The sequence below is a fragment of the Triticum urartu genome, chromosome 1 (genome assembly GCF_003073215.2).
Source record: "Triticum urartu cultivar G1812 chromosome 1, Tu2.1, whole genome shotgun sequence".
NCBI classification, from domain to species: Eukaryota; Viridiplantae; Streptophyta; class Magnoliopsida; order Poales; family Poaceae; genus Triticum; species Triticum urartu.
The window spans coordinates 380,920,471-380,944,142 of record NC_053022.1 but is presented as its reverse complement, the minus strand read 5'-3'; positions in this window follow the sequence as shown (position 1 = coordinate 380,944,142).

The window sequence follows — 23,672 nt, the reverse complement described above, 5'->3', positions numbered from 1 at the left end:
CCGGAGTTGGCGTCCAAAAAGGACAAACGCTCGCACCCCGCAGTCGTGTCGACTATCTGGTCGATGCGAGGGAGAGGAAAGTGATCTTTCGGGCAGGCCCGATTGATATGCTTGAAGTCAATGCACATGCGAAGTGAGTCGTCCTTCTTTGGGACCATGACAACATTGGCTAACCACTCGGAGTGGTAAATCTCTCGGATAAACTCAGCTGCCAAAAGCCGAGCCACCTCTTCACCGATTGCCTTTCTCTTCTGTACGGCGGACCGTCGAAGATGTTCTTTGACTGGTTTCACTTTTGGGTCGACTCGCAAACGATGCTCAGCCAGTCCCCTGGGAACACCCGGCATGTTAGAAGGCTTCCATGCAAAGATGTCCCAGTTCTCACGGAGGAACTGGATGAGCGCTTCTTCCTATTTGGAGTCGAGTGTGGTTGACATGTGAATTGGAGCAGCATTGGGGTCTGTCGGGTGAATGTGAATCGACTTCGTTTCACCAGACGACTGGAATGCTGAATCTGTGGTTAGCTTCTTGGCTCGCAACAAATCACTCGGATCTGCATTTTTCTGGTATTCTTGCAATTCTACCACGGCCATCTGAGCATCGGCGATCTTTGAACCCTTCTGGAAGCACTCTTCTGCCTTTTTCCGATTACCAGAGATAGTGATCACCCCTTTGGGACCAGGCATCTTCAATTTGAGGTACATGTAACATGGTCGAGCCATAAAACGTGCATAAGCTGGCCTGCCCAGAATGGCATGATAGGCACTCTGGAAATCCATAACTTCAAATGTCAACTTTTCTTTGCGGTAATTCTTGGAATCACCGAAAACTACGCCGAGAGCAATCTGACCGAGGGATGCAGCCTTCTTGCCTGGAATGACCGCATGGAAACTCATATTCCTTTCACTGAGTCTGGACATCGGAATTCCCATTCCCTTCAACATCTCTGCATATAGTATGTTCAGGCCACTGCCACCGTCCATCAGGACTTTTGTCAGTCGAGTGCCTTCGACCACCGGGTCGACCACCAGTGCTTGCCTCCCAGGGGTGGCTATGTGCGCTGGATGATCAAACTGGTCGAATGTAATGGCAGTCTGTGACCACTTCAAATAACTGGGTGTCACCAGAGCGACCATGTTCACTTCTCTGTTGATGACCTTCAATCGACTTTTGCTCTCAACGTCAGCAAAAATCATCAGAGTGGAATTCACGTGGGGATAACCATCATCATCCCATTCCTCATCCTCAGCCTTGTCTGCTTCCTTCTCCTTTTCCTTGGGTTGTTTCTCTCGGAATTGCTGGATTAGGAGCCGACACTGCCGAGTGGTGTGCTTCGGGTAAATGAAATTACCCTCTTCATCTTTTTTGGTGTGGATGTGGCACGGCAGATCCAACACGTCATTTCCATCTTGATATTTTAATTTCTTGGGGTTCCACGGCCCTTTGGGCTTCCCCTTGAACTTTCCTTGAACCATAGCCAAGGCTTCACCAGGAGCAGCTGGCTCGGCCTTGCGCTTCTGTTTCCGACCGGAGTTTCCTCCTTCGGCTTCGTGGGCGACTGCTTTGTGCTTGCCACTCCGGAGTCGTTCTTCTTCTTCACCATTGGCATACTTGGTGGCAATCTCCATCATCCGAGTCAGAGTCATATTTCCTGTCCGGCCGAATTTTAGATTCAACTCCCGATACCTGACACCTTCCTTAAAGGCACAAATTGCTTGATGACCAGACACATCCTCCACCGTGTGGTGTAGGGTGATCCATCTTTGGATATAATCCCTCAAAGTTTCATTCGGTTTCTGAACACAACACTGTAATTTCGTCAAACCTGTCGGCCGTTTGCAAGTGCCCTCGAATGTTCTGACAAACACTCGGGCGAGATCTTCCCAAGTATAAATACTGCCAGGTGCCAACTGATTCAGCCATGCTCTAGCCGAGCCCTCCAACATCAGAGGAAGGTGTTTCATGGCCACTTCATCATTGCCGCCACCAATCTGGACGGCCACTCGGTAGTCTTCAAGCCAAGTGTCAGGCTTGGACTCACCAGTGAACTTATTGACTCCAGTCGCCAACCTGAAGTTGGGGGGAATCACTGCAGCTCTGATAGCTCTGCTGAAGCACTCTGGACCTGAGACATGCACCCTGTTGCTGGTTTGCAGATCCCTGTCATGGCCCTCTCGGTGAGCTCTATTTATGTCGACCAAGCCCTGAACGAGAATAGATCTCGCATCAAAGCATGGCTCCCTGGGGTCGACTGGAATACCTCACCCAACACTGTGAGGGCGTCTATCTTCATGTTGCCGAGGCACATACGACCCACTCCTTGGGGGAGGCATGGGCACTCGACGACGATCATCGCGATCGACTCGGTGATCATACTGCTCATGGTTTCTGTACTGATCTCGTCGATCCCCACGTCCCTCACGCCTCGGGGGCGATCTTGGGCTATGGGCTGACTGAATTGTGTCTGCAACCACGAATCTGCTATGGATCCTATTCCGCGACTGAGATACGACCATATTCTATTCTCCCGCCGCCCGGAGCAAGGCTCGAATCTGCACCAGACCTCGGCCAGCTTCTGACTGGGAAGGTTGGATCGACTCCGCCATCCGGGCAGCAGCTGCTAGATTCTAGATCGGGGTTCGGTATACCTAAGTCGGAGGTGGAAAAAGTTGGCATCGACTGGATTCGGGAGCACGCTGCCAAGCGCGATCGTCGAGTGCGCACTAGATGTTCTCCAGTCTAGTGCGCTCAGCCAAGTTGGCCAAGCGCGCCTGCTCCAAGGCCTGGGCCTCAGGGGTTTCTCCAACTATAGGAGTATGTAGTGCATCCATGTTCCGACGGCGAAGTTCCTCCCTCTACTGCGAAGAGAGGGATTCGGGGCGGTACTCTTCATGAATGCGCGACGGATCACCGTTCCCGTCGCCTCCGTCTTCACGGGTGAAGCCAGGAGGACTGTGTGGTCCATTGACCATCAAAACTTCTGCCGCTGGGTCGTTGCTGTCGCACTCGGATGTAGTCTCTACGGAGCCAGTCGACAGATCGAACAGGCCGTAGAGAGTTTCGTCGGGCTTGATTGCCGTGACTTTAGGGGTGGCAGACTGGCGAGCCGCCGCATGCCTCACCCACCGCTGAAGCCTTGACCGACCGGAACCTTTGCTCTGGCGGGGCACAGGGAGGGTGAAAGTTGCTGGAGCCAACTGATACTGGGTCGACGGCTGCCGCAGGAGGACGCCACGAACGCACGCGCGAAAGTGCGTCGCCCCGCGGGCGGGGAGTGCGTCAACGTCGAGTGGAGCCTCCTGAAGCCAAGCGTAGTCGTCTGCGACAAACACGAGCGCGCCGAGACGGATCTCGCGGCCCTCAGCCAAACCTCCGCCTGAAACCATGATGAAGGGGATCGGAAAAATTGCAACTTCTCCAACAAGTCGCTAAGACACCTGCCCCACAGTAGGCGCCAACTGTTGTGGTTCTAGGACTGACAGTAGAATAGGGGGGGGGGTAGGAATATAGAGGCAGGATCCTAGCTATGGAGGAGTTGTACACGTGAGATTTACGAGTTTAGGCCCTTCTCAGAGGAAGTAATAGCCCTACGTCTAGGAGCCCGGAGGCGGTCGACTGTATATATGCGTGTGAATTACAGAAGGTGCGAACCCTTGTCCTAGAGGGGTGGGTGGCTTATATAGAGTGCGCCAGGACCCCAGCTCCCCTCCGTTACACAGGGTTCAATGTTCATAAAGGAGGAGCATTACTGGTAACGTCCGAAGTAAAGTGCTATAAATGTCCATAAAGCTATGACTTAAACCCCGACCATTGCGGAGTGAAGGACTTCACACCTTCTGGTGGTCGAGTGGTTGTTAGCATGGTCGAGTGTCTTCAAGGTGGTCGAGTGAACACATCTTCATGGTCGAGTGGATGATGGTTTTTCTTCAACTGCTCCTGGTTCTTTGTAGAGATGTCCTTTGGGAGGGTATGTTGGACAGATCCATGACCCTACCCTAGGTACATAGCTTCATCACCAGCTCCTCGCCTCGCCGACCGGCTGCCGAGCAGTCGGCCGACCGACTTCTACTTAAATTGCTAAATGCTCTAGTCGGCTAAGTACTTGCCTTCCCGAAAGTGGTTAAGTACTTGACCCAGCCATAGTCCGCAGAGCGGCTGTTCGGCTGGCAAGACGACAACTAAGGGAGGGTGGCAAAGGAAAAAGGCCAAGGAGCAGAAAGCAAGAAGAGATAGAACTTGGCAGAAATATTTACACATCAAAAGGCCCTTGGACAACATTCAACAGAAGTTTGAAATACACCTCGCGGGTGGAATTGTGCGAAGCTAACAAAGTTTGTCGAGAATGATAAGCAGGTAAAAACAAAGATAAATTGGCAGCCTAGGGAGCAGCAGACGGGTTCGACGGAACGGTGGAGTCGGTAGTGCCGGTTGGTGGAGCGGCCGGCTGGTCAGTCTCTGCTTGGTTGCCTTCAACGGCAGTCGGCTCGCTCGGGTGTGGCTTGTTGCTGGAGGCACGGTCGAGCTGAGGCTGGCCGTCTGCTTCGACCTCTGGCGCTTCCTCTTCACCTTCCTCGTCCTCCTCGTCTTCTCCCTCGTCGCTAGAGTCGATCACTTCGGCCGAGTCCTTGCCATCCTCCGGGTTCAGCCCGAACCACTCTGGTGGCGCCTCGGCACCATTCTCAGCCAGCTCCAGGACGAAGACGCTGGTGTCGGTGTACTCGGCGATCGCCGCCGCCCGCTTGATGAGATCACGCTCCACCGCCACCAACTCCTCCTAGGCCTCCATTCGAAACGTGGTCAACTCGGCTAGATCTAGCCCAGGGTACGACGCCTTGACGAACTCCAAAGCCCGGCGTGCACCAGCCTGGGCCGAGGAGCCCTTCCAAGCCTCAAGACGGCCGGCCGCTACTTCCAGCCAGTCGACAGTCCGGCTGGGAGTGCACGGAGCCGGCATGTCCGGCCACAGGGTGGAGATCACCTGGGCCCCGACACGCTAAAGACGATGCAACATTCGATGAGCGGGCCGAAGGCGGGCCTGGATGCTGAGAAGCTGCTCACTAAGGGACCGGGGGGCATTGGCAACAATTTGTGCCCCTTCCGCCCTCCGTTCCTCGCGATAGGCATTGATAGTCTGGTTGGAGGCACCGGAGTGGCCAGGGAAGAAGTCTGCACGAGCAGAAAGCAAGTGAGGCAGAAGCCGAAGGCTAGAAGCCAGCTTGGTCAGCAGCCGGCAGATCAAAGAAAAAAGAAGGAAGAAGTTTACCGTCAACCATGTCTTCAATCTCGCCGAAGCCAGCAGTCAGCAATGCCTCCTTATCAGTCCAGGCAGAGCGTTCGGTCTCGAACTCAGCAAGTAGACTGGACTCCTTCGCCTTCGCCTCCTTCTGGGCCGTCTTGAGAAGCTCCGCCTGCTCCGCCAGTTGCCTGGCCAACCGGTCGCGCTCTCCGGCCAGCTTGTTGCACTCCACCTCCTTGGCGCGCAAGGCGGTGTTGGCATCAGCAAGCTGCTGCTGCAGGGCAGTGTTGGCCTCTGCAAGAAGGGAGAAAGAAGAAGGCATCAACAATCAACAAAGAAGAAGAACAGTTGCCAGGGAGATCCGGCCCGACTGCTCAGCAGTCGGCCCGAATCTCGGGAACTACAGCCCGCGGGTGCGCCAACGCGCCCCCGCAGAGAAAGAAAACAAGGACTTACTCTGGCTCTCCGACCAGTCGACGACCCGTCGGTCCAGCTCTCGGACGTTAGAGTTGAAGGCGACTGCGCGGAGGTTGTGATAGTCCTATAATGAAGATAGCAGATGAAGTTAGTACTCGAAGCTCACCGATTGAAGCTCCGAGTCGCCTGCTCAACAGCCGGCCGGAAGCTCGGGGACTACACCCAGTGGGTGCGCTGGCGTGCCCCCACAGAGAAGTATGAGAAATGCAAGAATCAAAGATGAAGCAACATACCCGGATGGCTGCTCGCGACTCCAGGAATGCCTGGTTGCACCGCTTCAGGGCGTCGGCTTCGGCTCGAAGTTTGCCTTGGACGTCTAGGATCGCCTGGTTCAAAGGGCCCGTCCCGCCTCCTCGCACCCAGTCGGCGGGCGCGGCGCTGGTCGCCTCGGCGTCCGGGATCGAGGAGCTCGCAACATCGACTTCCAGCGGGCGCAGCGCTGAAGCCGCCTTTGCAAGCCGGCAACGCGATGGTGTGCGGACCTTAGGAGTTGGGGCCGTCACCATCTCGCTTTCGGCTGGTGGCGCTGGCGGGTCGGCCGGCTGCTTGTCCTGCACTCCCTCGGACAACGATGGTGGAGGCACGGCTACGTCCGGCATGACGACGTCGCCGCCTTCCGTCTCCATGATCGGGTGATCGTCGCTGGCACCACCAGTCGGCGCCACAAATTCTGGCGGTGGCGGCGCGAAGTTTAGGGGGACGACGAATAGTGGCGCCTGGTGGCGTGCGGCTTCTTCAAGCCGCTTCGTCGCGGCGGCATTGGCCTCGGCCTCCACCAGCTTCTTCAGCGCGACGGCCTCCGCCTTGTCTGCCTCCGCCTTCTCCCGGCGGGCGGCCTCCTGCTCCTCACGCGCCTCATGCGCGTTTCGTTCCCACGCCTCCCGGAGGTCGGCCGCTCGATCGATTTGCCGGCTTGTGGTGGAGGCCTCCACGGACCTGTTAACGGAGGTGGCGGCCGACTTCTCGAGTGAGAGCGGAGCCCTAAGTCAAGAAGATAAGGAGAGGATGTTCAGATAGAACCAACAAGGAAGGAAGGCACAAGAAAAAGATATTTACGCCAACACCATGGGAGGCTCCTTTGGGAGTTTCTGAAATTTGGCCGCCTTCACGGCAGCTTCCTTCCGCCTGGTCGCGGTGGTCGGGTTCTTGGCCTTCTTCGGCGCGCTGCCGAACGGGGCGACGCCCTGTTTATGCTTTCGCGTACCACCTCGGGCAGTCAGCTCGGTGGAGGGGCCTGCGTCTGCCTTGCCGGCGCCTCATGAAGGGCGCGGCTCCTCCTCCACCTCCTCGAAGTCGTCCGTCCACGTCTCGATGCCGACCCCCTCTTCGGAGCCGCCTGTTCTATAGACGCCGCCTGTGGTGTCACCTTCCAAGGCGGCCGCTCCCAAGTCAGGGTCGTCCACGTCGCTCACGGCTCGGTCCGGCAAGTAGGGGCCTCCCGCCCCCACGACGGCGGCCGTTGCCTCGGACATGTAGATCTGTTTCAAAAGTAAGAGGCCAACTGGTCGAATCAACAAGACTGAATCAAGATAAAGCACAGAAGAGGAAAAAGGTTGAAGAACTTACGGCAGGCGGCGGGTCCGCACGGGAGTACGGCTGCTTGCCGAACTGCCAAGACCCCTCCAGCTTGAGGTTAGAGATCTCGTTCACCAAGTTTGCCACCTCGGCAGCCGGCACCTCCTTGGTGCTCAGCCGACACGGGTCGCGGTGCCCGCTCATCCGGTTGATCAAGTGAGGCCGGCCTTGGAGCGGGAGAACCCGGCGCGCGACAAAGGCGACCAACAAGTCAGATGCTTTGAGGCCTTTGGCTTCTGTCAGCACCCGGAGTCGGTTGATGGCGGCGGCGCCGTATGCTGACACATGCTTCGGCTTGTAGCCCCAGTTGGCCCTTGGCTCAGCCAATGGGCCGGCTTTGTAGGCCGGCATGTTGATTAAGTCGACGGCCGGGTTGACGTTCTCCACGTAGAAGTAAGATTGCTGCCACATCTTGACCGACTGTGGTAGCTTGATGGCGGGGAAGACATTCCGCGGCGACGGCCGACGCACCGTGACGAAGGCACCACACTGGGCCGCCTTCTCCTTGGCGGAGGTGCCCAGCTTGGTGTAAAAGAACGCTCCCCACAACTCGATGGTGGGGAGGATGACGAGGTAGCCTTCGCACATCATGACGAAGGCGGATAGAAGCATCACGGTGTTGGGCGTGATGTGATGAGGTTGGAGATGGTAGAACTCGAGGAACGAGCGGAGGAAGCCGCTCGCCGGCAGGCCGAAGCCGTGGATGAAGTGCGAGTGGAAGACGACCCGCTCGCCCTCCCCCGGCGCCAGCGAAATCTCCCCCTCAAGAGGCATGCGCGCCTTCACGTAGCCCGCGCCGGGAAGACGCCGCGTATCGCGGAGGAAGGCGATGTGGTCGTCATTGACGTTCGACCCGTCCCAATCTCCTTCCCGCTCGCGCGCCATGAAGAGGTCGACGAGACAAATGGCGGGGCAGGGGAGCCGGGGATCGAAGCAGGGCCAAAAGGGCTCGGGGCGGAAGAGCTCCATGGAAACGAGCGGCGGCAGCACTCCGGCGGAGTTCGGGGGCGCTGCGGCGAGAGGAGGAAGAAAGAGGCCAGAATGGGGCAGGAGGGCGCGCACATGCCCCTCCTCCCCCTACTTCGCCGCTTCCCCTCCCCCCTACTTATAGCCGTCGGGCTATGAAGCCGAGGGGGCGGGCATGGGATCGTGGTATTAACTGTTCCCACGATCCCACGTCCCCACATTTATCGCGCGAGTTACCGCGCGCGGTAACTCCGCGGAGAAGCTCAACCGGCTGCCCCAACCGCAGCGGATCCGCTCGCATGCCAAGGCCCGATAGTGGCGGGCCCAGCCTGCTATTGCGTCCCATCGTGCGCGTGGGCGGGCTGGTTGGCCGGCTGGCTGATGCCAAGTGGCATGCCCACAGCGGGCGGCGGACCTGGAGGCTTCGCTAGTACGCCACCTGGTTCCCGCCGTTGCGTTCGAAGTTTTCGGACAAGTCCGTCTGGTCATGGCCTACTCCTTCCACGCGGCACGCTAGGAGTCGGACGAAGATTCAGACTAGAGCACTCAGAGAAGGAAACTGCTGAGGCTTCTCGGCTTATCATCTGCGACACCTCACCAGCTTCGGGGACTACTGTCGGAGTAATGGGCCACGGGTAGCCTAACCCGGGTCCCTGAACCTTTCAAGACATCGGGTTGGCTGCGCCCCTCAATACATCAAGAAGAAGTGCCGCCTTCTGGTGGCCGACTGTCCCAAGCAGCCGGCTGCCAGAAGGCGGCTAAGCTCAAGAGGGCGGCTCCAAGACAGGTCGACTCCTTGCAGGCGGCCTCCAGAGAGGCTGGCTCCTAGCCGGCGGCCCACAACGCCCTCAGAGTCTGCGCTCCCATTAAGAAGACGAGACAGGGTAAGGCTATAGTGTAGCCCATCACCCCCATATCCAGGGCCGGGCGTGGCCACAGTGCTCCGTACAGGCAGAGATCTCTACCTGTACGTGGCACTGTTGCCACTCCTTCCCTGATGTCCCCACTGACAGGAAGAGCCCTGTTCCCACAACGACCTGCAAGCGGCGGGCCCTACTGGGCAGCGAGAGCCCAAAAGTCGGCGGGAGCCTGACCAGTCGGACCTGAGGGAGGCCGGCTCCCAGCAGACGGCCCGTTCCTCCCTCGGGGCCCGTGAACCATTAACCAGATGAGACCCGGAGTGGCTACATTGATCTCCCACCAGGCGGCGGGACTGTAGCCACGCTCCCCTGACCAAGAATGCATCATTAGCATCATGGCTACAGTAATCAGCAGCCGGCAAGACCCGCGAGCGGCGGGAGTGGCCTGTCGGCTCCGTACCAGACCAGTTAGCGGGACCCACCAAGCAACGGCCCCCAGCAGCCGGCGGAGAAGCAGGAGACCAGAGACACTGACAGCCGGGACCAACACCCGGCCGTATTACCATTGTACCCCTGGGGGGTAGGCCTATACAAACCCCCCAGGGCACCCATGCAAAGGGTTCCCAACCTGTTAGAACTAGACTCATACCTAGAGGAAGGAGAAAGCGTGCCTTTCTTCTTCTACCTCTAGCATATAGCTCGAGGAGCACCATTTGTACTCACTAGTGCCTTAGTGATCATGCGGAGATCCCGTAGAGCAGGGCTAGGGGTGTTATCTCCTAGGAGAGCCCCGAACCTGGGTAAAGTACGCCGGCGTTCGTGTCTCCGCCTCATCCCGCTTTCAGGCACCGGCGATGTTCTACTTGCTCCCACCATAATAAGCCATCCATTGGCATATGTCGCACCCAACCCCCGACAGGCGGAGCTCTGGAAAAGGCCCCAAGATGGGATCTCTTGGGTACAGAAGGTTGCGGCGGGGGAAATAGGGTTTCGTGGTGCTCCTGGATGTTTTCGGGGTATATGGATATATATAGGAGGAAGAAGTAGGTCGGTGGAGCCACGAGGGGCTCACAAGGGTGGGGGCGCACCCAGGAGGGCAGGCGCGCCTCCCTGCCTCATGGCCTCCTCGTTGATTTCTTGACGTCTACTCCAAGTCCCCTGGATCGCGTTCGTTCCAAAAATTAACTCTCCTGAAGGTTTCATTCCGTTTGGATTCCGTTTGATATTCCTTTTCCGCGAAACACTGAAATAGGCAAAAAAACAGCAATTTGCACTGGGCCTTGGGTTAGTAGGTTAGTCCCAAAAATAATATAAAAGTGTATAAATAAGCCCATTAACATCCAAAACAGATAATATAATAGCATGGAACAATCAAAAATTATAGATACATTGGAGACGTATCACATACTCACCTCAAGGGTGATGTCTACAATAATAACTCATGCTATCTATATTCAACTGGGCATATGTGCCTAGATCTTTCCTCACCACATGATGCTTGCCAAAAGAGTATATAAAAAGGAATAGAAGGAAAACTTTGACTCTTTGCATAAAAGTAAATACATAAAAGTAAAAGATAGGCCCTTCGCAGAGGGAAGCAGAGGTTGCCATGCGCTTATTTGTTTGTATGCTCAATCCTTTAGTGCAAGAGAACGACACGTTGCATTGCCCCTTAAGATGACAACCTTTATTATGCAGTCTGTCGCTTTTATTCTTTGTCATACAAGTTTGTACAACACTCAATTTTCACTTACACTAAATGATCTCACACTTTTAGAAGCAATTTTTATTGCCTTTTTGCACCGATGACAACTTACTTGAGGGATCTTGCTCAATCCCTAGGTAGGTATGGTGGACTCTTGAAAAAGATTTGGGTTTAAGGGTTTTTGGATGCACAAGTAGTATCTCTACTTAGTACAGAATTTTTGGCTAGCAAAGATAGGGGGCAAGCATCACATGTCAAAGGATCTATGACAATATGACTTCTATGTGAATATAAACAAACATAAACCAATAAGTTGTCTTCCTTGTCCAACGTCAACAATTTTGGCATATAATATTTTGATGAGGGCTAACAATGATAAAATATTTCTAGGATCATATATCTATATGTGAATCTTCTCTTCCCTTATTAATTCTTTCATGAGTTGCATCATTGACTAATGCTATGTTTGTCAATCTCTAATAAAATTTTCTACTTATACTTTTCCTTATGTGGTGCCATCACCTACCATAGGATTAGTATATAATCTTTTCATTATTTATTTCCTTTCTTCATTTATTTCCTTTCTATTTTTCTTTCTTCCTTACTTCTTTTCTTTATTTGCAACATGAAAGTAAAGACATCAAAAACTAAAACTTACTTCATTATATAACTTGCACATGATTACAAGGATAGATCACTAAGCAAACTTTCAAATAAGAAAGGATTGAACTAAACTTTATTTTATCTAAAGCAAAAGATTGAACTAAGATAAATTAAAGCAAAAAGGTAGTGGGATGATACAATACCGGGGCACCTCCCCCAAGCTTGGCGAAAGCCAAGGGGAGTGCCCATACCCGATACTCAATTCTCTTTTGGTGGTGAAGAAGATAATGGTGGTTGTGAAGGAGAGATCTTGTCCTCGGATTTCCATGGCAGGGGCCCAACAGATCTGCCAGAAAATAGCAAGAAAAGAGAACAGAGGATTTCTCCGTGATACGGTGGTTAACTGGTTCGGTAAGTATATATAGATTTTTTATCTTGCAGGACAAGTATGTGGAAGAAAAATGGAGTACAGGAGGTGTCCTAGGTGGGTACAACCCACCTGGGCGCGCCAGGTTGCCTAGCACGCCCTGGTGTCTTGTGCCCACCAGGGTACACTTCCTAGGGGTTTCTTTCCAAAATTTTAAAATATTCCAAAACTGATAAAAATATTTTTGCAGATTTTTTGGAGTCCGTTTACTTACTGTATCACGTACTCCTTATTTTCATGATTCTGGAGTGTTCCGGAAGAACTCTTTTATGTGTTCTTCAGGCGTCAAAGTTTGGATAATATTACTTTCCACATTAATAGGTGTACCTAAGATATAATGCTTTATTCGCTGCCCATTGACAACCTTCGGGTTAGTGCCTTTGAAATTATTTATTTTGATGGCTCCAGACCGGTAAACCTCCTCAATGACATAGGGGCCTTCCCATTTCAAGAGGAGCTTCCCTGCAAAAAATCTAAAATGAGAGTTGTACAAAAGAACATATTCTCCAACTTATCTGCTCCGGCTTCATCAACATAGTCATCATCGACCGCAGCATGTGGCTCTCGCGGATGGCGTCTCCCACCTCCCACCCCACCTCCGGAGATCTCCTCCCACCACCACTAAAACCCTAATCTTTCCCTACCAATCTCTCTGGTGTCTCCCCCTCACTCAGGTGTCATGGTTTTCTCATCGGGATCAACCCTTGGCTTGGACTTCTCCAAGGGTTTGGAGTTTGCGGATAAAGTTTTCAGATCTATTGGTTTTTCGGTCCACCCTACGAAGGACACAGGTCACTTCAAGTTGGTGGTGTCCTTTAGCCGTCATGTTTTCAGGCTTGATGATCATTCTGTGGCGGCGGCTCTGTAGGCTGCTGTTGGTGGATCTGCGATCGAGTTGGGTGTCTCATGTTTACGTGACAAGGTTTATTCCTTCAACGTTTCTTCCAAGCAAGTTGGTTTCTTTATTGTTGATCTTCGATCTTTTGCTTGCCCACAATTCAAATGTTATTTTAATCTTTGGGGCCGTGGAGGACCAAATTGGGTTCGTGAGTTTAAACTTTGGAAGTTGCAAAGTGATGCCGAATGGATCTTAGTTAGTCCATCTAAGAGACGAGCGGCGCTTGGGATGATCGCTATGCATAAACCACTGTCTAAGTCCTCTTTTAGATCTTCTGGTTCTGTGCAAAAGAAAATTTCTTTTGCAACATTCCAAAGCTATGATGCATGCAAGGGTTATAGATATCCGGCCACGTAGGATTGTATTGATACAGTTTCTGATGCTGGATATGTTGTCTCGGCAAATGAGCGTTTGATTATTCGACCATCGCCGTCGGCGAATCTCCAGTGGACTGTTGCTTCTCCGTCGATTGTTTTCGGTTCTGTTGATCCGCCGCGGATTCAACAGAATTCACCTGAGGCTGTTAGTTTGTTCTCATCTTCTCTCGTTTCTCCTGCATCCCATGTTGGGCCAGCCTTGCATGACGGGCTACAGCCCACCACCCAGCCAATGGATATCCCGTCTACTCAGGAAGCTGCTGATTTGTTTGATGAGATGGTCAATGACATGGTGGACCGTGTTCTAACTTGTTCCAACTGTCACCAGCAGGGCCACTTGTCGGTCTCTTGTCCTGTTTGCCTGGCTTGCTCACGTTATGGTCATCGTCATCGGGATTGCATTAATTGGGCCCAGGATAATGGTTATGTTTGGATAGTTAAACACACGAAACAAAATCCAGAAAAATCTCCACTGTTGATTCCCATGCCCGCCACGAGTCAGCCTCCTACTCCATCGCCTAGGGACTCCTCGGGTATAGAGACGACCCACACGCCGGTGCAGACGAGTCCCATCATGTCTTCACCCCTTCCCGTGCACCACCAACCTGCTCCACCTCCACCAGAGCAAGACATGGCAAACTTTCCCCTGGATCCTCTTGAGTTCCTTCCACCGGGGTTCGAGTTCATCGATGGAGGGCCAACCCGCGTGCCTCGGACTTTCTACTCTCCAGCCATTGCGCCGGACCGTCGCCATGAGCAGTTTGCCATTGGCTTTGTTGAGCCTCCGCTGCCACCTGGACAGATTCATCACTTCCGGCAACTGGTTAGTGATTTTGTGATGACTCAGCTTCACCGTGACATTCTTAGTGATCAGCAATGGATTGAGGGTGTTGGTTTGTTTGAGTTCTGATCTCCTGCATCTAGGCATGCCATTATAAATCATCCTCCTTATGATCTTGGCAATGGTCACTTTGTTCGGTTTGTTCCTCATGATCAATGCATCAATCACAGAGCTATTCAGGGTTTTCGTAGGGGCTGGATTATGATGTTAGGTGTTCCTTTGGATTACCACACAACACAACATATTTCTGAGGCAGTTAGCACCTTTGGTCGTTTTCATATCTGGCATCAGGATGATCCGCGGCTAGTCAGGACTCTTGTTTATGTTTCTTTCCCAAGCCCTCAGCAAGTACCTAGGGATGTTGTCTATCGTGAGTATGCAGACTTTGGAGCTACGCGTCTTTCTTGGACAACACCTATCTATGTGCTCTCTGCAGAATTTGCTGACATTATGCCAGCTGATGAAGATCCGATGCCTTTCAATGGAAACCCTCATCCGCTGCCCGGGAACATGCCTTTTGATGATGTTAACTTTGTCATGCCTGAGTTTCCAGAGCTGGGCTGGAATGAAGACCCTCATGCTCACAATGATGATCCGCAGCCTCATAACCAGCATGACAATGTCATTATTGAGGAGATTCATGAGGATGAAGCACTACCTGCTTCTCAAGAGTCAGTGGTTTTAGAGAACTCGGGGCCTGTTGATTCTGCTGAGGGATCTGTCAATAATCAGCAAGGTGTTGTGGCAGCCTATGTGCCTCCTCTGATCCAGCCTCATGTTGTTATTGGTCAAGTTCTGACAGTATTCAGACCAGAGCTTCCTCCGGTAATGCAATGGACAAGATCTTTTCAGCGTATGATGCCAGTCTTTGATACAATGCACATTCCTCGAGGGTTACAGTTCTACAGTCCTTTTAAACCAATTCTACTGTCTAAGCGCTCTTGGGAGGTATCTTTCTCTTACTCTGCTATGAAGAACAAGCTGGTTTTTCATCCTTCACTTGTTCGTCGGATGGTGAATATTCCAAGGAAGCCTCCTGTTGCTCGTGCACTTTGTTTTGACAATGTTGCTGAGGGTTGTGCCATGGTTGATCCAGCTTTGTCTGCTGTTGAGATGTATGCCTTCAATTTCTCTGCGGCCCCAAGTCAGCGTCCAGCTCGTGCTCGTAAACCAAAGTCTGTGATTGTTGAGTCTGAGGTTAGGCGCAGTGCCAGGCTCTCAGCCCTACGTGATGGCTTCAGGCATTCTAATCCAGCCAAGTCCCCTATGAAGAAACCTGCAGCAAAGCCTCAGAAGAAGCGCAAGGTTACTGTGGATGGCGAACTACCACAGGCTCCTCCTCACGATGCAGATCAACCTACTGTGCCGCCGCCCACGCCAATCAATGTGCTGCAGCAGGTTGGTCTTTGCCTCGGCATTGGGCCGGAGAAGCTCACTAAGGAGAAGCTTGAGGCTTCTTCTTGCAAGTCTTCTGCTCCTCCTAGTTCCAATGATAGCTGATCGTTTCATTTGGTGGGGTTTATGGTTAACCCTTGTGAAAACCATTTATCTACACTTATCTTTTAGGCTTTGTCTGAACTTTTATGCTATCCCTTGGCTGAACTGGTACTGTCATTATGTGACAGTCTTTTGCTGTTACTTTATTATGGTCTGTAATGAATCAGAATGATGTTAGAGATTGGAAAGTTCTTTGTTGGAATGTGCGAGGTCTGAATTTAGATGACAAAAAGCGTGCAGTTCGTCAGAAAATCGATGAAAGTGCTTGTTCCATTGCTTGCCTCCAAGAAACAAAATGTGAGGTCATTGATCAGCGTTTCATCCGTAAGTGTTGTCCACGACGTTTTGATCAGTTTATCCATGTGCCTTCGTCTGGAGCTTCGGGTGGGTTGTTAGTCGTATGGAATACTGCTTTGTTTGCTGGAAAGCTAATTGAGTCCAATAGTTTTGGTATTATGGTGGAGTTCAAGTTTGTTCATAACTCCCAAACCTGGACTCTAGTTTCAGTCTATGGACCCTGTCAAAACCCAGCTAGAGATAATTTTATTAATTGGTTGCATGATATAATTATCCCTGATGATGCTAACCGGCTGTTACTGGGTGATTTCAATTTCATGCGATCAATGGAAAATAGGAATAAACCAGGTGGTGATATTAATGACATGTTCATCTTTAATGAGGTTATTGGGCATCTGGGCTTAATTGAATTACCTATCAAGGGCAGAAAGTACACTTGGACAAATATGCAAACTGCTCCTTTGCTTGAACAGATTGATTGGTTTTTTACAACCCCTTCATGGACATGTTCTTATCCTAACACTATGGTCCTACCTCTGGCTAGAACCACTTCAGATCATGTGCCATGTGTGGTGCAAATCAAAACCACTATTCCCAAGGCCAAAGTGTTTAGATTTGAAAATTACTGGACTAATTTGCCTGGTTTTCTTGATTGTGTCAGTGAATCTTGGAGTAGGCCAGTTCATAAGAGATCTTCTGCTGCTATAATATCTGCAAAGTTCAAAGCTCTCAGGCAGGCACTCAAACATTGGCACATTAGCCTTTCCACCGTCAAGGCTCTAATTTCCAACTGCAATAAAGTAATTCTTTGTCTGGATGGTCTTGAGGAGTTAAGGCCTTTGTCTGGGCCTGAGGAAAATTTCAGGAAAATTGTAAAGTTGCATTTGGAGGAAACTCTAAGGTTGCAATTTATCTACTGGAAGCAGAGATGTACCATTAGAAACATTAAAGTGGGAGAGGAAAACACCAAATTTTTCCATGCCATGGCCACAGAGAGATACAGGAATAACTCTATTTCTAGTATAACTTCTGATGATGGGCAAGTGACCTCTGATCATGCATCAATTGCTGGACTATTTTTGCAGGAGTTCAAGCAGAGGATGGGATGCACAAATAATACACAAATGGGTTTTGATATGCCAAATATTATCAAGAAGGTTCAGGGACTAGATGACTTGACCAAGCCCTTTTCTGAGCAGGAAATTGATTGTGTTATTAAGGAAATGCCTCCTGACAGAGCACCTGGGCCAGATGGTTTCACTGGCCTTTTTCTTAAGAAGTGTTGGCACATAATAAAAGATGACTTTCATCAACTGGTCAAAGAGTTGTCTGAGGGGCACCTTGATTTGGAGTGTATCAACAGTTCTCTCATAACCTTGATTCCAAAAAAGCTTTCACCTGAGGGTTTGAATGATTACATGCCAATATCTTTGACAAATACCTGTTTGAAATTCCTCACTAAACTTTTGGCAAACAGGTTGCAGAAGGTCATCCTTTCCTGTATTCATAAAAACCAATATGGGTTTATTAAATCCAGGTCAATTCAGGATTGTCTAGCTTGGTGCTTTGAGTATATCCACCAGTGTAATGCTTCAAAGAGACCAATAGTGCTGCTGAAATTGGATTTTACTAAAGCCTTTGACACTATTGAGCATGATGCCATTCTTAGAATCTTAAGATACAAGGGTTTTAATGACAAATGGATTTCCTGGATGCAAACTATTTTGTCTTCTGGTTCTTCTTCTGTGCTTCTTAATGGTGTTCCTGGTAACCATTTTAAATGTAAGAGAGGAGACAGGCAAGGAGACCCAATGTCACCTCTTCTTTTTGTCCTTGCTGCTGACCTGCTTCAGTCTGTTGTCAATGACATGTGCAGTAAAGGAATTTTGACTTAGCCAATCCCTTCCAACAGCCAGGATTACCCCATTGTTCAGTATGCTGATGATACACTAATTGTGTTGCCTGCTATTGATCATCAACTGCTTGCTCTTAAAGACATGCTTGATGTCTTTGCTGCCACAACAGGATTATCTGTGAATTTTACAAAATCCCTTATGGTGCCTATGAACATGTCATCTGATGAAGCTAACAGGTTGGACTCAATTCTTGGATGTAGTATAGGAACCATGCCTTTTACTTACTTGGGTCTACCCATGGGGACTACAAGGCCCTCAATCCAAGACCTCATGCCCCTTGTGCATAGGATTGAAAGAAGATTGTCTGCCACTTCATGTTTTCTGAATCAAGGTAGCAGGTTGCAGTTGCTCCAGTCTGTTTTAACATCAATGCCCATATACTTCCTATGCACACTAGTCATCCCAACTGGAATTTTGAAGCAAATTGAAAGGATTCAGAGACAATGTCTATGGAGAGGGAACTCTGATACTCCAAGACAATCTCTGGCTGCTTGGGACTTGGTATGCTTACCAAAAAACAAAGGGGGTCTTGGTGTGCTTAATCTCAGGGTGTAGAATGAGGCCTTGCTTATGAAGTTCTTGCACAAATTTTATAATCATCATGACATCCCCTGGGTTGGCCTTATTTGGAATGCCTACTATGCCAACTCTGTCCCTCATACTACCACACTCTGTGGATCTTTTTGGTGGCATGATGTGTTTAAATTGGCTGACAAATATTGTCAGATGGCTACTCCAACATTGGGTGATGGCAGGTCCATTCTCTTTTGGTCTGAGAGATGGATGGTTGAGCTTAAGGGTTCCTGTCTCAGTGAAAAATTTCCCAGGCTCTTCTCCTTTGTTATTGATGAGCAGCTTTCAGTGTCTGATGTGCTTTCCCAGGAGTTTTTGTCAAATTTGCATTTGCCCCTCTCTACACAAGCCTTTGCTGAGCTTGAATGTCTTCAACAGCTGACTCATGCTTATTCTTGCTCTGCAACTCATGACGCATGGATTTGGCCTTTTCATAAGGGTTGTTTCAGACCCAAATCCTTCTATGTGTATGAGCATCAGCATATTTTTGTTGATCCAATCTTCCAATGGATTTGGAAATCTTCATGTACATTGAAAATCAAAATGTTTGGTTGGTTACTGCTGAGAGATCGTTTAAACACCAGAGACATGCTACTCAGAAGGCATTAGCATGTGGAAGATCATACTTGCGTTCTATGTCCATATCTGATCCATGAGGATCATGCACATCTGTTCTTCTCTTGTAATTTTAGCATTAGAGTCTGGAATTACTTGCAGATTATCTGGGACCCACAGCCTGGGATGACAACATACAACATGGCAGTAAAGGCTAGGAAGGATTTTGGGCATTCTTTCTTCATTGAAGTGGTCTTTACAGCAGCTTGGAACATTTGGATCTTGAGGAATGGCAAGGTTTTCAGGAATGAGACACCTTCTTTCAGCGCATGGAGACATAACTTCATCCATGACATAACCCTTCTTTCTCATAGGATAAAATGTAAATACAAGGATAGCCTTCTAACTTGGATCTCTAACCTTCCTTAGGTAGTGTTTTTCTTTGCCCTGCTTGGGTTGTAAGTTTGTAAGTATTTCTTTCTTCCTCTTTCCTTTACTTGTATGGACTTGTAATAGGACTTTATTCTTTGTTGTTTTCAATAAAGAGCTGTGAGGCTGTTGCCTTGCAGTACATATTCAAAAAAACATATTCTCCAACTTTGAACTCACGCTTTTGGATTCTTTTGTCATGCCATCTTTTAACTTTTTCTTTAAATAACTTTGCATTTTCATAGGCCTGGGTTCTCCATTCATCTAATGAGCTGATGTCAAATAACCTCTTTTCACCAGCAAGTTTGAAATCATAATTGAGTTCTTTAACCGTCCAATATGCTTTATGTTCTAACTCAAGAGGCAAATGACAAGCTTGTCCATAAACCATTTTATAAGGAGTCATACCCATAGGATTTTTATATGTTGTTCTATAAGGCCAAAGTGCATCATCTAATTTCTTAGACTAATTTTTCCTGGAACTATCGACTGTCTTTTGCAGAATTAATTTTATTTCTCTATTGCTAAGTTCAACTTGACCACTAGACTGAGGATGATAGGGTGATGCAATTCTATGGTTAACATCATACTTAGCAAGCATTTTACGAAAAGGACCATGAATAAAGTGTGAACCACCATCAGTCATTAAATATCTAGGGACTCCAAACCTTGGGAAAATAACTTCCTTAAGCATTTTAATAGAGGTGTTGTGATCAACACTACTAGTTTGAATAGCTTCTACCCATTTAGTAACATAATCAAAAGCAACCAAAATATGTGTATACCCATTAGAGGAAGGAAAAGGTCCCATGTAATCAAACCCCCAAACATCAAATGGTTTAACAGCAAGTGAATAATTCATAGGCATTTCTTGACGCTTACCGATATTACCTATTATTTGACATTCATCACAAGATGAGACATACTTACGAGCATCCTTGAAGATAGTAGGCCAATAAAATCCAGACTGCAATACCTTGTGAGCAGTTCTATCTCCAGCAAGATGCCCTCCATAAGCCTCGGAGTGACATTTTCGTAAGATTTGGCCCTGTTCATGCTCAGGTACACAACGTCTAATAATACCATCTACTCCTTCTTTATAAAGATGTGGGTCATCCCAGAAGTAATGTCTTAAATCATAAACGATTTTTTTATTTTGTTGATATGTAAAGCTAGGTGGTAAATATTTAGAAACAATGTAATTAGCATAGTCAGCATACCAAGGAGTACCATTAGAAACATTTATTGCAGCTAACTGCTCATTAGGAAAACTATCATCAATAGGAAGTGGGTCATCAAGCACATTTTCAAGCCTAGACAAGTTATCAGCAACGGGGTTCTCAGCTCCTTTTCTATCAATAATATGCAAATCAAATTCTTGTAACAAGAGAACCCAACGAATAAGTCTAGGTTTAACATCTTTCTTTTCCATAAGATATTTAATAGCAGCATGGTCTGTGTGAACAGTTACTTTGGAATCAATGATATAAGGTCTAAACTTATCACAAGAAAACACCACTGCTAAGAATTCTTTTCCAGTAGTAGCATAATTTCTTTGGGAACTGTCTAGAGTTTTACTAGCATAATGAATAACATTCAATTTCTTATCAACTCTTTGTCCTAGGACAGCACGAACATCATAATCACTAGCATCACACATAATTTCAAAAGGGAAGTTCCAATCAGGTGGTTGAACAATAGGTGCAGAAATTAACGCTTTCTTGAGTGTTTCAAAGGCTTCCAGACAATCATCATCAAAAACAAAAGGAATACCCTTTTGCAAGAGACTAGTAAGAGGCCTAGAAATTTTAGAGAAGTCTTTAATAAATCTCCTATAGAAACCAACATGACCTAGGAAACTACAAAAACCTTTGATGTCCTTAGGACATGGCATTTTCTCAATAGCATCAACCTTAGCTCGGTCCACTTCAATACCTCTTTCAGAAATTTTATGACCCAAGACAATGCTTTCATTAACCATAAAGTGTCATTTCTCCCAATTCAAGACAAGATTTGTTTGTTCACATCTCTGCAAAACTCGATCAAGATTGCTTAAACAAGCATCAAAAGACTTCCCATAAACAAAGAAGTCATCCATGAAAACCTCGACAATCTTTTCACTAAAGTCAGAGAATATAGCAGGTATACATCTTTGAAAGGTAGCAGGTGCATTACATAAACCAAAAGGCATACGTCTAGAAGCATAGGTTCCAAAAGGACAACTAAAAGTGGTCTTTTCTTGATCAGGTTGAGAAACAGGTATTTGTGAAAAGCCAGAATATCCATCAAGGAAGCAAAAGTGTGTGTGCTTAGATAATCTTTCAATCATTTGATCAATAAAAGGCAAAGGGTAATGATCTTTTCTAGTTGCTTTATTTAATTTTCTGTAATCAATTACCATTCTATAGACTGTAACAATTCTTTGTGGAATAAGTTCATTCTTATCATTAGGAACAACAGTTATACGTCCCTTCTTAGGGGCATAATGAACATGACTTACCCATCTACTATCAGCTATTGGATAAATTATACCTACTTCCAGAAGTTTTAATATTTTCGTTCTTACCACCTCTTTCATCTTCGGATTCAACCAATGTTGGTGATCAACAACTGGTTTAGCATCAGGTTCCATATTAATTTTGTGCTGACATAGAGTGGGACTAATGCCCTTTAAATCATCAAGGGTATATCCAATAGCAGCCCGATGCTTCCTTTAGAACTTTCAATAATCTTTCTTCTTCATGTTCTGAAAGGTTAGCACTAATAATAATAGGATATATCTTCTTTTCATCAAGATAAGCATATTTCAAAGTGTCTGGCAATTGTTTTAATTCAAACACAAGATCAACCTTATGTGTAGGAGGACCTCCAAGAGTTTCAATAGGCAAATTGTGCTTAAGCAGAGGACGTTGTTCAAAGAAAATATTATCTATTTCATTTCTTTCATGCATTTGTAAATCATTCTCATGGTCTAGCAAATATTGTTCTAAAGGATCAGTAGGTGGCACATCAATAGAAGCAAGACCAATTAATTCATCCTTACTAGGCAATTCTTTTTGATGATGGTTCCTACTAAACTTGGAAAATTTAAACTCATGAGGCTCATCTCCAAAGCTAACACCCACAGTTTGTTTCTGACAATCTATCCTAGCATTAACGGTGTTCAAGAAAGGTCAAATATAATGGGACAGAAGTCATCTTATGGGGAACCAAGAACAAGAAAATCAGTAGGGTATTTTATTTCGCATAAGACTTCAACATCTCTAATAATCCCACAAGGTGATATGGTGTCTCTATTTGCAAGTTTAATAGTGACATCTATGTCTTCTAACTCTGTAGGTGTTATGTCTTCCCTAATTTCTTGATATAACTTGTAAGGAATAACACTCACACTAGCACCCATGTCACATAAACAATGATAACAATGATCCCCTATTTTAACTGAAATGACAGGTAGGCCAACAAGTGGTCTATTTTTATCCCTTTTTCGGGTTTGGCAATTCTAGCAGCTTCTGCACAGAAGTAGATGACATGCCCATCCACATCTTCTTCCAAGAGATCTTTAACCATAGCAATATTAGGTTCAACTCTAATTTGTTCATTTGGTTTAGGTGTTCTAAGAGAGATTTTGTTAAGCACAGTTGAAACTTTAGCATGTTCCTTTATCCTAACAGGAAAAGGAGGTTTCTCAAAATAAGTAGTAGGAAGAACTAGATCAACATTATAAAGTATAGTTTCTTTTTTAAGTGGTACTGGTTCTTTAATTTCTTCTTTAATAAGTGGGTGATATTTAAAGCACTTCTTTTTAGGGAGTTCAACATGAGTAGCAAATGACTCACAAAAGGAGGCTGCTATTTCAGAGTCAAGTCCATATTTAGTGCTAAACTTTTGAAAAGCATCAGTATCCATAAAATATTTAACACAATCATACTTAAGTTTTATACCTAACTCTTTACCTTCGTCGATCTCCCAATATTCAGAGTTGCGTTTAATTCTTTCCAAAAGATACCATCGCAGTTCAATAGTCTTCTTCATAAATGAAATAGCACAAGAAGTATCAAGCATGGTTTGATCATTACGAGAAAGTCGAGCATAAAAGTTCTGAATAATAATTTCTCTCGAGAGCTCATGGTTGGGGCATGAATATAACATTGACTTAAGCCTCCCTGTCACACCCTCGATGCGACTATAGCTCCCACGTGTCGAGGCACGACTTAGAGACATAATCGCATTGAAGGCATATGTCGCAAGTTAGGAAATCTTCACAACATCCCATGTAATATGAATAACAAAGGGGAGAACATAGTTGGCTTACACTCGCCACGTCATTCAAGTACATAAATAACATTACATCATCCAAACACTCATGGCCCGACTACGGCGCAAAATAAAAGAGAACCCAACATGCGACAAGGCCCCGAATCAAACCCCAACTAGGCA